Raw genomic sequence first — 14,789 nt, forward strand, 5'->3', positions numbered from 1 at the left:
AAGATTTCAGTTTCCATTCTGTTACAACCTAGTCAAAGGTCAGGCTGTAACAGAATGGTATGTGTATACTTTATATATGCTTTGTGAGTGTCTGTGTATGTGCATGTTATAATGAAATGTGTGTATTATACAAATATGAAAAAGTGGTCTTTGGGTTTGAACAAAGCCAAAATAACAAACAAAACCCAACACTGACTCAAAGACAGTCCAACCTTATCTTAACCAAACAAAAGAGAAACAGCCAAGAAAAAACCCTAACCACATAAAATTGGTACAAATGAAGCATGGTCAGAAGGCCAAAATAGTCAATAATCAAGCACAATACACAAACTAGCACAGCTAAAACATTTGAAGTGAACAGAAACTGTTGATCAAGTGGAGACTGCATCTTTTATCCTCCCCTTCAGGTAATGTAACAATGAGGAATGCATTCAGAAGACAAAGACACCAAAAACAGCAATACAAAAAGGAGCAAAACGTAATACAACTTTTATAAGTTTGTTTTTGTTTTTTGGATCAGTACCTCCTATTATAGTAAATAATACAGTTGTATACAAAAGAAAGAGCAGTAATATGGTCTGGAAGGGGTGGGAACCCTGAGATAGGGGAAATACATTTGGCCTAAAATGCATGGATTTTTGGATGCCATGTTGACCTTTTGGGCCTCAAAGGAATATTTCGGGTCATATGGAAATACTCAGCCCCCCTCTCTACTCACCCAAGCCTAAAAGGGATTAATGTATGTTGTATTGGAGTAATGGATCAGTTTGGGGGTCTGATGTGCAACAGTGACTCTTGGGAAACAAAGCAAGAAAACAAATAGTCTTGATGGATTTTGTCCTGCTTTGGGGAACATTGACATTCTCTGTGTTTGACCTTTCACCTTGGTTGAGCTTCATTGCTCAGAGGGCCGTACCGCATGATATAGGGATCAGTACATAACATTGACTTATTAGCAGTCCTGGATAGAAACCGACTGGAATGTTGAAAGTCATCCAAACCATATTCACAAGCAGACAAATTCTTAACGCATAGGCAAACATATGTCTGAACATATCTTGAAAATGTTTCTGAGTTGAACTCCTGCACTGTGAATTCAGGACATTTTTGATTGGTGAAATATCCCCTAAATATCCTTTGTATGTCATTAAGAGAGTTCAGCAGTTCAAGTCCTGCCATAATTCTTCTCAGCCCTGTAAGAAAAGAAAAATCACTCCCTCCCTTCCTTCTGTTGTTGTTGCTGAAATGGGAGTTTTCATGCGCAAGAGCTGAATTATTGTTTGAAACGTCCTATTTAGTTTAATTACTCTACAGCTGTTATGGTTTAAGCCTTTTTCCAAGGCAGAACATTCCTACCTCTAATTTTAAATGGTTTCTTTGCTATTGAGTGCTAAGACGCAACACACCCTCCAATTGAAAAACCAGGCCTCAATAACTAGGTCCCCGCCAGCCCACCAAAACCAAAAGAAGTGGGAAGGCACACAAGGACAGGCACCCACAGCTCTACCGACGTACACGTCTGAGAAAACAGGATATTTGCTTGATTAGCACTCTTAGCGTATTCCAGGCTAGTGCTAGCCCAGCAGCACCAAAGGCTCCAGGACAAGCCAGATGCAAACACAGATGTGAGGTCCTCTGAGGTTAGCTTGCCCTATTCAGACATTGGATTGCAGCAGTAATTTTCTCTGGCAAAAGCCCATGGGAATCATAAGAGCACAGACTTCCCAAAATGTTTCTCTTAAGACGACCCACACTTGCGTGCATAGTGAGGTGGCCATGCTTCATTTCGTGTGTAATAAGCTCTCATTGAATTGTGATGATGTTCATGAGATAAGCTTGTCAGCCTTGTGCTGCAAAGCTCCAATGGGAGAAAAGTACTCATGATGATGAGAGATCCCTATGGAAATCCCTTTGGAGATGCAGGCAACATGTTGAACAAACAGTATGTATTTATCATTTTATCCCAGCTGCCACTCTGCAGAGATACACGTCATGTCCAAATGCACGTATAATATTTTAATATTTCAGTGAAGTGCATTGCAAATATTCCAACGTGGTGGATCAAAACATTTTGAAACAAGCGGAAACTAGTTGAAAATGCTTTTATTTAAAATACTTCAAAGTAGCCCCTCTTTGCTTTGATAACGCTTTGCAGAGTCTTAGCAACTTTATGATGAGCCACCAGGGATGCTTTCCCGATAGTCAGCTGGTCTTATTAAACCCTATAAAGCCTTAACAAAGCAGAAGCTTGTAATTAACTAAATGATCATTGTTGTTTTATTGAGCTGCAACTAGACTGATTTAAGCATTTTTCAGAGCATCTGTAATGCTCTTATTAAGCCTTATCAAGTCAGTTTTTAATTAACTGGCTGCTCATTACTAAATTAATAACAATAACACTTTACTTGAAGGGTGTCTACATAACACATTCATATCTTATATAAACATGCTCATTAATGCTTAAACACACATTTATAAGGAATACATACTTAACATGATATTAATATGGACTATGTGATTTTACTGAGATTTCTTTTTCTCAAAATAAAAGTCTTCATATTTTATTTTGAAAAATTACAGTATTTTCAGTAAAATGACTTTCTGGACAAACAATGGCTTATTGCTTACTAAGACTTGTTATTCAGTAACTGCACAGACTACAATGCAAGTTGGCTGAGCTGTTCTTAGGTTATAGAGGTGTAGTAATACTTTAAGGTATTAGGTATAAGCCTTTTCATCTAAATATATTACAGATTATGAAAAACAAAATACATTCAGTTACTTTCCACTACAGTATATGGTTGAAGCAACAGCGAGAAACAAGCAGAAATCTAGAAGATTTACCTCATTACCAGCACATGCAGTCAGACTGCAGAGTAGCTTGTTTGTGATTATCATGATGGAGTAATTCTATGGAGGGACGCTGTGGTTTGCATCATCACTTAGTGTATCACAATGTTTTTCTTTCAGAGGCAGGGCCGTGAATCTTCGAGAGATAAAGGAACTGGGCAGCTGTGAATGGGTAAGTGGCTCTTGTTCTCCCCCAACCCATTACGTGAATACACGTTTTGATCTAGGTGTGCTTTGCTAGCACTTTTTTTACCTCCCTACTGGACCTGTCTTCAGAATGGTGTTTCTTTTATACGGAGCACTGCCGAAAACAGGAAGACTGATGGTTGATAAGCAGCCAGTTGAGTCTACAGCTTGCTCTGACATCTCCGCTCTGGCTCCAAATGACACCCTCATCCTTTCACATGAGCAACAGAAAGATTTCAGATGGTATTTGTGTGTAAAAGCAAGACAGAGCAACTGTGTACCTTCCTACAAATTCACAACCACCCTGTTCTTTTCCCTCTCACAGAATAAGGCCTAGACTCGGAATAGAAAACAACTGTGATAAACAAAGTGTTGATAAAAACCTCACCATCCTAATCACATTATTCTGGCTGCCCAATTGCAGGGCCAGTCTAGTGCAAAAGTAGCTTTGGGGCAAAAAGTATATTACATAGCTAAAGAAGCTGAATTTTATTTGTACTTTTGTCCATTTGTAATGCACAGACATTTTGGAGGGGCAAGGGCTCAAGGGCAAAAAAGAGCAACATGAATGTAAATTAAACCTCATTTGATTTAGGTTTTATTGCAATTACTCTTATCAAGAGACGCAGGGTAATCATATTTCAGATAAAACCAAGCATACTCTTAAGAGTTTTTCAAATGGCAGCCAAAAGCACTGTAGGGATTTGAACTCCAGTCACAGCATTCAAAGCCATGGCATTACTCACTGCATGTAATCGCTTTTTAATCACCATGCTGAATCCAGTAATAACTCCATTTAAGAGCTACATAGAGTCTTAAAACTTGGTGTTACGAAAACGAGATATTAGCTTCACGAATTATTAACACTCTTCATTGTCAACATGTTTGAATGTTGTTCAAAATAACCACATTTTGGATCGGAGGTGGGCACTGTACCAGAGAACTGAACCCACAAGGCTTTTTCTTGGGGCAACACTGAGCTTAGCCTCACTGAAATGGATACAGTATATAAAATATGTTTTTTATATGCACCAACCAATAGGGCACTTATACCATCTTGAGAGCAAAGGGGCAGAGACTGAAGCTCCTGGATAACAAGCTTTGTCTTTATATATAACATCTTTATATATAACAGTATATCACATAATGTCAGCAATTCCATAAACTAACATAGTTGAGATTCCTTAACGACATGATGTGTGAGAAAATTATGTAACGATTCAGGTGTGCAGCCTGAAAGGTGATACTTGGTACTCTATATGCTTCCATCACTTGTTAGCTACATTAGCCTTGTAACTCAAGTCCAAAACCAAGGAAGCCAACTTCAGAAACTAAACATGTTTTGGTTAATCTACTGCATTTGTAAAAATAGTGTAAATTTTATTTTTGGCCAAGCTATCCAGAGCTGTCCTTACTTGGACATAACAATGTATTTGAAATAATTACAGCTTCAATAAAAATAGTGCTTTTTAATTCCCTCTTTGGAGCTGAAATCTCTTCAACATTATGTAGACTAGTTCACTTTTTATTCATGATTCATGAAAGAGCCTTAATAAAATGGCTAAATAGATAATTGCTGGCAATTCACAGAATTGACAGTCGCACTGGCCCCTAACAGTTTGCCCAAATGGATCATAAGTACAGTATAATTTAAAATGTATCACCTTCCGTACTGTAAGCTGTTGGTTTTTCCCCGTATTACATGCCGACACTCATGTATATATATACATGAGTGTATATACATATATATACATATACATACAGCGTGTATACAGTATTTATATGGTATGAAGAATGGTGTCATATATCATCATTTATACACTGTTGGATTGCTGAGACAACTTGTGGCTGACTCCAGCCATAATGTCATCTGAGAGGATCGTAATCTGCCTAATCTGTCATTTTATCACATGCCTATGTAGTGTTTAAGAAACGCAGAGCTGCATGTCCTGATCAACTTTCTCACGACTGAATGTCTAAGAGGTTGTGAGTCATCAACATAAATTTTTTAGGGCAGACATCTGAAGGGTGATGCGACGTGACAGCATGTGAACTTCTGAGGCTGTCATCCTAGCCGATCATGAGAACTGTTCCAAACCAGTTCCTATTCCATAGCTGAAGGCACATTTTCTCCCTTTTTTGACAACCCTGTCTTGTCTGGGGTTCACAGAAACAGATGTGCTTTAACGCTCGCTGTGAGCTGCTGTATCTGCGCTGTGCTGTGAGTGATCGACTGCTGCTATTAACAGAGTGAGCCATGATATGCTCAAAAAGAAACGGACTTGCTGCTGTGGGTGTTTTGGAGTTCCCCAGTGCATGTGTGGTGTGTGTGTATGTGTGTGCATGTATGTGTGTTTGTGCATGTGTGTGTTTTCGTACATTTTTAGGACCAAAATTTCCTGACTTTGCAGGACAAAAACAGAAAAACATTTGTAACCTTTATAAAATGGTCCTGTCTTTGTAGAATGCTTTTTACAAAAGTTCTAAACTATGAATTGGAATGAAAAATCTTTTTCATTTTGTTATTGAGGTTAAGGCTACGGATGAGGTATTCAATAATTGGGTATTCTGCAAAATTCAGTGAACGTGGTAATGTTGTTGTGCACACTCTGAAATACCATCACTGCATTTCAGTCACGGTTTCACTAGAGATTTTGTAGATATGCAAAGTAGCTCTGGTTTCACAAGCTCTCACTACTCTGTCACATTCTGCTCACATGTTAAATCCCCTCTCTGCTCGGATGAGAGCTGCTGATATAAACAATCGCAGAGAACACAGATACAGCATGGCAGAAGGTGAAGTGGTCCCAGAGCTTTTTACATGCTCAAAAAAGGTGAAAACTCACATCACACCAGGCTTGGAGGAGAGAAAATGCAGGATCTCACAAAGACATGCATGATTGCAGCCACTAACTGTGTATAAGTACAACAGGCCTAACAGGCTACAGGGTAATCCGGTAATATTAGAGACATAATGAAAGTTGAAATATTCGAAATTTTCACAACAGTAACAGGTGAAGTATACAATATGTATGTATATTCAAATGCCCGTGTGTAGTCTAGAGCTGTGTAGTATTAAACCCAGAGTGGAAAGAACACCACTATCAGCATGGTGCTAACATAACACAGCAAACCCAGTGGTGATGGAAGAAGAGAAAATTTGTCAAGTGAGTCAAGTGGTCTTTATTCCCCAGTATGACCTGTATATACTGGAACAAAAAAGCCATTCTTCAGGCCACATGGTGCAACACACAACAGCAGAACATTACACAGGACTACATAGAGTGCAGATACACAACAGTGTAAAAAAAAACATCTAATTTACATAACGTTCCACTTAACCCAAATGCAGTAGATCAGCCAAGATATGTTTGGTGTCCAAACACTAGTAGTCAATAATCACCCAAATGTTTTCCATAAATACATCCCAAAAACTGTTCTCAACCTGCTCAGTCCACATCCAGATGTGTTGCACAGACCTGGTGGTGTGGTTTAGGACACAATATTGCTTATTGTACATATAAGAACAAAGTTCCCCATCTAGCTGAACACAGCGAGCAGCCATTTTATACAACAGTCAGTGTTATGCTGAATTCTGAATCCAACTCCCCTTCACGTGCACACGCCATGCAGGCATATACACACTAGATTAGACTTGCGCTTTCTGCTATTTTTATTTATAAGCAAATACAGTTGTATACAAAAGTTTGAACACCCCTGGTCAAATTATCTGTTGATTTTCTAAGTGAAAATATGTTAGTACAAATGTTCACATACAACTATATCTTCAGTTTAAAAATTCAAGATTAACAGTTAGTTTCCCAAAAGTACATGAAAAGAGGCAGCAGAAATAGCAAATGTACTTGGTAGCACCCATACGCCTGCATGTGCACGTCTGCACGCAACGATCTGTTGAATTTCGGCACAACACTTGTTGTGTAAAATGTCTGCCCACAGCATTCAGAAGTTTTGTTCTTTTTTTACAGTTCACTTTGTCCTAAACTACACTTACAAGTGCAATGATGACTGACTGATCTAGTGTTAACAATGTAAGCCTTGTGGCTCCAGTGTTGTGTCTTGGCTGACTGTCTACATGCAGGGTAAGTGAAAAATTGTATAAATTTTGTTTTTTTCACTGAGCCATTTTTTGTTAAAACACTATGTAGCTGACTGTCATGTGTCAGTCTGATGGTGAGCAATGAATGAAGATTCTACTCTACGTGATCTTATTTTTGGACGTGTGTGTGTGTGCGTGTGTGTGTGTGTGTGTATTTGTGTGTATGTGTGTGTTTGTTTCTGCTGTTACCACGCTACACTTTCAAAAAGTGGTGGGGACAAGTCCCTAGTGTCCTCAGTGTAAATTAAATGTATGCATATGGCACATATACATGACATCACACCCTGACATTGTATAAACACAAACCTGTGTGTGTATGTGTGTGCATGCATGTGCGTCTCTGACTGGCTGTTTTTGTTTTGGAGTGCTCTGGTTATCTGGGTGACTCAGTCGGGGAAGTGCCTGTCAACAGTAGTCTGCCTGAGGGAGTCAGACACAGAGAGAGGAGTGTGTGTGTGTGTGTGTGTGTGTGTGTGTGTGTGTGTGTGATTATACATAGCCGGCAGGCCCAGTCTGTCAGGTCATTGAGTTTCTTCAGCGAAGGGGGTTTTGTGTGTGTGTGAGGAGAGGATGGATCAGGTGGCATGCCGGGTGTTGACAGGAATCTATGTGTGGCCCGTGTGTGTGTATGTGTGTCCAGAACCATGCGGAGCGGGCCAGGACAGGGCAGGAAGTGAAGCAGCAGGAGCATACTCTTCCCAGACAAAGCCTAATCAGTGGCCAGCACTGATTCCTCATAAACTCACATACATACCGACACTCATGCACACATGCCTGATGCTCTGTCTTCCTTTTTTACACGTGTGTGGCCGTGTTTGTTTCGACGCTGGGAAAATGTCCTCCTGTACATTGCAGTGCACCTCAATCCCTGTGCATTATCTCCTTGATATGAAGCACACTGGGCCTTCACTTGAGTATTTACATCAGGGCTGTAGCTACCACCAATGAAAATGTTACACAATATAAGGTCATCTTGGCCAGTTATTGCATACTTGTGATTTGTTTCCACTTTAAATATATAAGAGATTGCTAAAGCTCTTCTTAGGTCAGAATTTCATGGTGGACGCTATGTTTACATAGCCACCTTCTATCGTCAATCACACAAAAAGGCACAGAAAGACATATTTTCTCATGTAAAGATGCTATTTATTAACACATTAACATAATATTAGCTCCTCCTGTTTCTCCTGATAAAATTAGCTAAGCTGTGCCTAGTTCATATTGCAACCTAGCTAGCAAGTACTATTAGCTGACTGGTAAAGAAAACAAGAATAAGTACATTGAAAATATGTACCATTTGCTGTAAACATCTACTCCTAGTGCTATAAAAGGTACCCTGGATACCTAGCCTTTACCCTGTGTGGTATATGAGGTTGAAGCTGGTTTTGTATTTTTCATATTCACTCATATTCATATTCTGATTTTTCAGTGCCAACAGTGCATCAGTTGAATGCTGTACTATTTAAGGTGGAGCGGAACATTTGAAGAAGAAGCTGCCAAATGAAAAGCCAACTTCTGTCAGTTTGCTGTCAATTTTCTAGTACCTAAAATTAGTCATTTAAATGTGTGGAAAGCAATCATGTGTTGTGTTCAAAAATCTTTCTGATTACAGTCTATGACCCCCTAAACCTCTGACCATCCATCCATCCATCCATCCATCCATCCATCCATCCATCCATCCATCCATCCATCACCCCTTTAAAATGAAATTCTACCTACACCACTGATTTACAAACCAACACATAAATGAGACATTTTCTAACATTATAAGCGTAATCATTTAGACTTAATTGTCTTTAAGGTTATGAAAAGCATACATTTAATAAGGTAATAGTTTGACTGTTTCTGTAATTAAGATCATTGTCATTTATAGAAGACCCACATTACCAAGATGTTTGAACAATAACAACCACAGCTGCTAAACACACTCGTCTGGTGAACTCTGCACTGATCCTGGACTTTGCATACTGTAGGTCAGGGTTGGATGCATTTTTAATGCTTGGCCGCGGTCGAAGAGTCATTTTTAACATATTCAACTTCAGCTCCATGTGGTGCAGCATGTTTTCCACATGCTGGAGTTCAGATGTCACAGGGTGAAGCGTTGTATTGTGCAGATCGCAAGCAAAGAGCACAACTCAAGATTGATTGCACTGTGTAAGGGCATGAAGAAAGTATGTTCTGTATAGGAGACATCGAAATGCAAAACTGATGTATTGAAGGGGCTGATTCATGGTGAGTGCCGCAGGTGAAGAAGAGAACCAGAGAGCTGATGGTGATAGACATCTGTCCATAGATTCTATGGGTCATTGCAAGTGAAGATTATGGCATCCTACCAGTCCAAAAGTGCAAAAGTAAAAATGAAGGATAAAAGGTAAAAAGATACTTTTATATGTAAAAAATACAGATACAGTTGTACATATCATCTATGATCCTATGTCCAAATACAAGCAGAAACAAAAGCCTTATCCATTTTTGCTGTTTGCTATAGAAATTGAAAATGTCAGCTGTCCTTTATAATATGTTAAAATGTCATAGTGAATAGAGTAAATGAAATGTTTTAAGTTACTATTTATGAGCCACAATGCTTTGGTTCAATGATGATATATTGTTAGTAATCTTATATCAAAATACTGCAGGTATTTTACAAAAAAAGAAAAAGAATATATATATATATTACTGTGAAACAGTGTTGTGTGAATTGGTTGACTTTATTATCCTGAACAAGACGTTTTGGTTATTTTGGTGCAGATGGCCATTGAAGTGAATGGTTTTAGCTCTTGTCTGTCTGGCTCAGAATGTATCTATCTAGAATCTCCTGACGTATCAGTCACAAGCAGGTGGTGTGAAATGTTTTAAAGAATATTTTTTCTGCTTTCCTATATTATTTACATAACCTTGAATGGAGGGTGATCAGTGTACTTCTTTTCTGCTCTGAGGAATGTGTCCCCTCATTCCCCCTTAGGTTACACCCCTGGAAGCAGGTTGTAACAGGGCCTCTTCCTGAGGAAGACACGACCCTATCTGAACAGCCTGCCGTGTTAGTCAAACAGGATGTTTGCGGAGAGATGCAGAGGTGCCACAGGCACCTGCAGTGAGAGTGCACAGACGGTCTACATCAGATCAACATGTTTACACCACCGCTGAGGATCACCACTTCTGTTACTGAAACCACGTGCTGTACGAACTGACTGTTCGAGAGGATGTACACAGAGCAGCATGGAGCGGAAGCGCTGTTTGTGTCTAAACGGTCTTTAGGAGGTTTACACGTCTGTTTTACATGTGATTTCTCTTCTCTTGTATGAGCTGTATTGTAGAACAGGAAGGTGTGTGCTAGATAAGCTGTGGTTGTGCAGTAGTGAGCGTTACAGAGCGTATATGAGAGCATGAGATGAACATCAAAATCAGACATATAGGCTGAGTTGAGTGTTGAAGGGATGACATAGCAAAGTGTCCCGTTCTGAGTGGCTGGAATCCAAAACAGTTTGAAGATTTTCCTCATCAAACTTGCCTACTAAACATGGTAACTAACTGCTGAGTTGGACCAGTTGCGTTTGAGAAGGGAAACTACCAAACTGTGCTGGACTAAGGCCCTCCAGGACCAAAGCTGGACACCCCTGGGACAACTCAACTTACTCTTATTAAATTGACTTATTATTATTGTCATATTACTTTAGAAGGAGTTATTTCATTTCTTACAAGCTTAAGGCACTTTCACACCTATGCTGTTTAGTGTAGACTAACTGAACATTCTTCTTAGTTTGGTCCATTTTAACATGTGTGAACAGGCCACCTGGCACACTAAACAACTGCACCATGATCCGTTAAAAATTGAGGGTCTCAGTTCACTCCAAACTGATGGAATACATTTCTTTGAGGATCTGCATCAAATGAGGGAATTCGCCATCAAAACATGCTTTTCTCTGTGGATGTTAGTGCTGTACTCTCTGCCTAAACTTTATGTTGTTACATTTGATACTGTACAGATGCTTGTTGTTCTTGCAGCAGATGAACAATAACACAGTATTTGGTTTTGTCACATGGACTGCAGAACATGTTTTTCAGTAAAAGGAGCCAGAAATCAGGCATGATTTAATTGAAGGGGATGAAATTTAACCAGTCAGACTCAAGACCAAGACTGTGGGATCAGGGATCTAGCACTGCTCAGACCCAATGTTTTGTAGATTCAATTTGAATCTGTCTGTTTCTTTGAGGAACAAGGCTTCCTGGCTTTTAGTTCTTTGCAAAAATTGCTTACTGGTCTGTCCTTTAAGCCAAAAATGAAATGCTTACTGAAAAATACTGCACAAATATGAAGTGTTTTTTGTTCCATAGACTGGATTTGAAAATACCTGAAGTGAGAGAAAAAGACCATCTCCATAATATGCTATATTATAAACACAACAATACATGCTGTGTAGTCCATGGTTGTACAGCTGAGAGAAGAACGTCAGAGCAGTATTGTGACACTGTGAGATGAACAATGAAGTCAGACCTATTGGCTGATTTGAGTGCTGAAGTGATGATTTGACAAGGGTGTCTGTTTCTGGTCCTGGAGGGCTGAATTGAGGGAAATATGGAAACTTTTTGTTTGAGAGAGTCTGAGAGAAAGATCACATCTTCTCTCAACAAAGATTTCGCACTTCTTTTTTAGGTTTATATGCTTGGGGTTAGTGTTCTGCATGGGATTATTGTTCTGTTGTATTGAGAGAAAAACCACGCCATCTCTACATAAAGTTTCTTATGGTGAAAGTTTCACATTTCCCCATCTTCCTGTCTCCACCTTTTTCCTCTTACCATTTATGCTTTTCTCCTAGTCCCTCAGTACTCAGTCCTTATACCATAGTGCAGTACAATCACACTACAACACCCCTCAATTTTTGTTAAATGCAAAGACAATTAGTATTGAAAATAACACCCATCCAGTGGCTCATAACAAATGTTGAGAATATGTGATGCTACACTTTCTTGGTCTATATGACAGCAATTTGCTTCATGTGCATTTGAGTCTAGTCTCAAGTCTGTGGGGTGTGAGTCCTTCTCGAGTGTGTGATTGTTTAGTTGTGTAGTAAAGTCATTCATTGCAGTTCAATTAACTCCTTAAATGGCCAGGGCCCACCAACAAGCCCAGTGTTTTATTAAACACTTCTATCTACGAGTAGCTCAGCCAGTTTGCATTAAACTCCCAATAGTTACTGAATAGTGAGTGTTAACTTCAGTTATTGCAGATGGTTTAAGGAAAAAGAAAAATGGAAGCACTTTGCATCACATCGCACAAAGACAGGCTGGTTCTATCTAGGATCCTTGTACTAGCACCTCTCTGGTCCACGGCCCAGACACCAACCTTGAATATCCAATCATTTCTGGGATTCCAATCAGTTACCATCTTTTATCAATAGCCCACCCACTTGTTGTTTAAAATAGAAATAATTTTGCATTAAGAATAGGATGGCTGCACTGTTCCAATGCCTTTATGCCAGTGCCACCATAAAGAACCCATTCTGAGCTGAGTGATCTCAGAGAGATGTTGCTCCAGGGACGTGAGACAACGTTTAATCTCTTGTTTTACAGCTCTGACTGAAAGTGATGAAAGATTTACATTTGCTGGTATCACCTCCCCCTCTATTCTAATTCTCTGCTTCTCAGACGCATGACTGTTTGTTTGCAGTAGGGGCTTTGCCAGACAAAACAATGACACACACATACATGCTCATACACACACATGCCCGTCCGTTCCTCCTCATAGCTGTCTCAGAAGTGTGTCAGCTCCTGGGCTGAGGTGTCTCACTCCATGGCAAGCTGTTGTCTCCTCCAGCAGAGCTGGCACTCACATGTGCTTTTTGATGTGTTTTCTTTTCATTAAGAGTTGCCACAAATGAGAGCAAAAACCCTGCATAGCTCTTCAAAGCCTGGCATCATTTGACCCTGTAGGCCAGCAACAGGTGAGAAGTGAGGACGAGATCCTGCAGGGACAACAGGAGAGCATTTGGAGAATGAGGAACAGGCGCAACTTTAGGATATTACACAAACTTTAGGTGTTTTCTACAGTTTTCTGTGGATAGTTTTGAAACAGTATGAAAAGCATCAGGTTAGTGGTCAGTTCCACATGCTGTATTGTGGTTAGTCTGTGGTAGCGCAATAGAGAGGGTGACGTCAGACCATAGCTCAACCCAGTCTGAGATGTAAGACATATTGACTTATTTTAGCAGTGACGCATAGTGCTGCTTCTTCTGATCTACTATTGGTACAGTGGTTCACAAATATGTGCAGGCATTGCGCATTTTGGTGCTTGCTATGTACGCTCATCATGCATGTGAAGTCTAGTTAGAAAAGTTATTTAAGTGACACTTTCATTAAAATGAGCAAATATTCACGTAATATTTAGAGCAAGATAACATGCCTGTTTGCATATGGTGTCCTTGAGAGCCTTGAGACTAAACCTCTAGGTAAGCTAGTAAACAGTTGCCAAGTAAGCCTAGCTATAGTGGCTAGCCCATAGAAGTCGAGTGGTTACTGTCATTTTGTTGTACTATGTAAATATACTGTAATTACACTCATACAAAGGAAATGCATAGTTAGTTAGTAAAGAATTCCTATTTTAATTTACATTCTTTGTCAACAGAACTTATTTCTGTTTCAATCTCAGTAAATAACAAACAAGTGGCAAAAATGTAAATAATGCTTTTTCTGCTAAATAAGACTGTATGGTCTCTAAATTCAAATAAGAATAAAACGTCTCTTGTATTTATGAACACAAGTCCTCCAGTTTGTTTTGGTGAGCTACAAATGGGAAATAACTGCACTGGGTGTTTATGTGGATATCTAAGGCTGAACTGGTAGTTAAGAGGGGTAAATAAAAAGAGTATCAGGCCAGCCACAATAGAGAAATCAGAGAAAAAAGCTTTATTGATGTAGACTTTTAAACATTACCACTGTAGACTCACACACATTATGCTCATTTAATATGTTTTAAATCACCTTATAGCCACCACAGTCTTATGGTCCAGAGACTGTCTGATCAGAGGTCCAGCTCTCCTCAGAGTCAGACACCGTTCTTGTCCTTGATCAGTGAAATTGAACTGCTGGCTGCTAAAGTTGTTCCTAAATGTGGCTCACTGCTGTATGCCAGAAATGATTGGCAAACATGAAATACTTCCAATGTGCCTTTGAAAATACTGTACAAACCAGAAGTGATCCTTTCTATACACAAATCTATTCTGTTTTCTGAACATGTAAACAGGTTTTATTGTTATGAATTCACCTAGTGTGTTCTTGCCTGCCTGTTCATTGACCATTTCCTGTTATAACTATTGTGAGTGTTGGGAGCCCCAAATAAGATTTAAGAGTTACAATAGCAACATTAATGTAGAAAACGCATGAATCCTAAAGATACAACAGAATGTTAGAAAAAAAACAAAGAAACAATAGAAAATAGAACAAGGAAACTACAAAGAAAGAGAGGGTAAGCAGTAGCAAAAAAGTACCATAACAGTACCATAACAGTAATATGACAGTAAAGAATAGTTTGCAAGTTGTGTTTAAGTTAAAGTTAAAATACTTAAATCTCTAAATAATAGTATGTGAGATGTCTTTTTAAAATCTAGACTATATTGCCTAATTCTGGCACCAGTAGGCTTTG

General features: G+C 39.2%; 1 long non-coding RNA gene across 1 annotated transcript; it reads left to right on the forward strand.

Annotated features, from left to right (window-relative positions):
* Window positions 1-3,028: 3,028 nt before the first annotated feature.
* On the forward strand, window positions 3,029-13,902 carry LOC108434891. Its single transcript, XR_001858402.2, has 2 exons — window positions 3,029-9,524; window positions 10,116-13,902. It is a non-coding gene; the product is annotated as an uncharacterized LOC108434891 (long non-coding RNA).
* Window positions 13,903-14,789: the final 887 nt, after the last annotated feature.

The sequence above is a fragment of the Pygocentrus nattereri genome, chromosome 3, assembly GCF_015220715.1.
Source record: "Pygocentrus nattereri isolate fPygNat1 chromosome 3, fPygNat1.pri, whole genome shotgun sequence".
Taxonomy (NCBI): domain Eukaryota; kingdom Metazoa; phylum Chordata; class Actinopteri; order Characiformes; family Serrasalmidae; genus Pygocentrus; species Pygocentrus nattereri.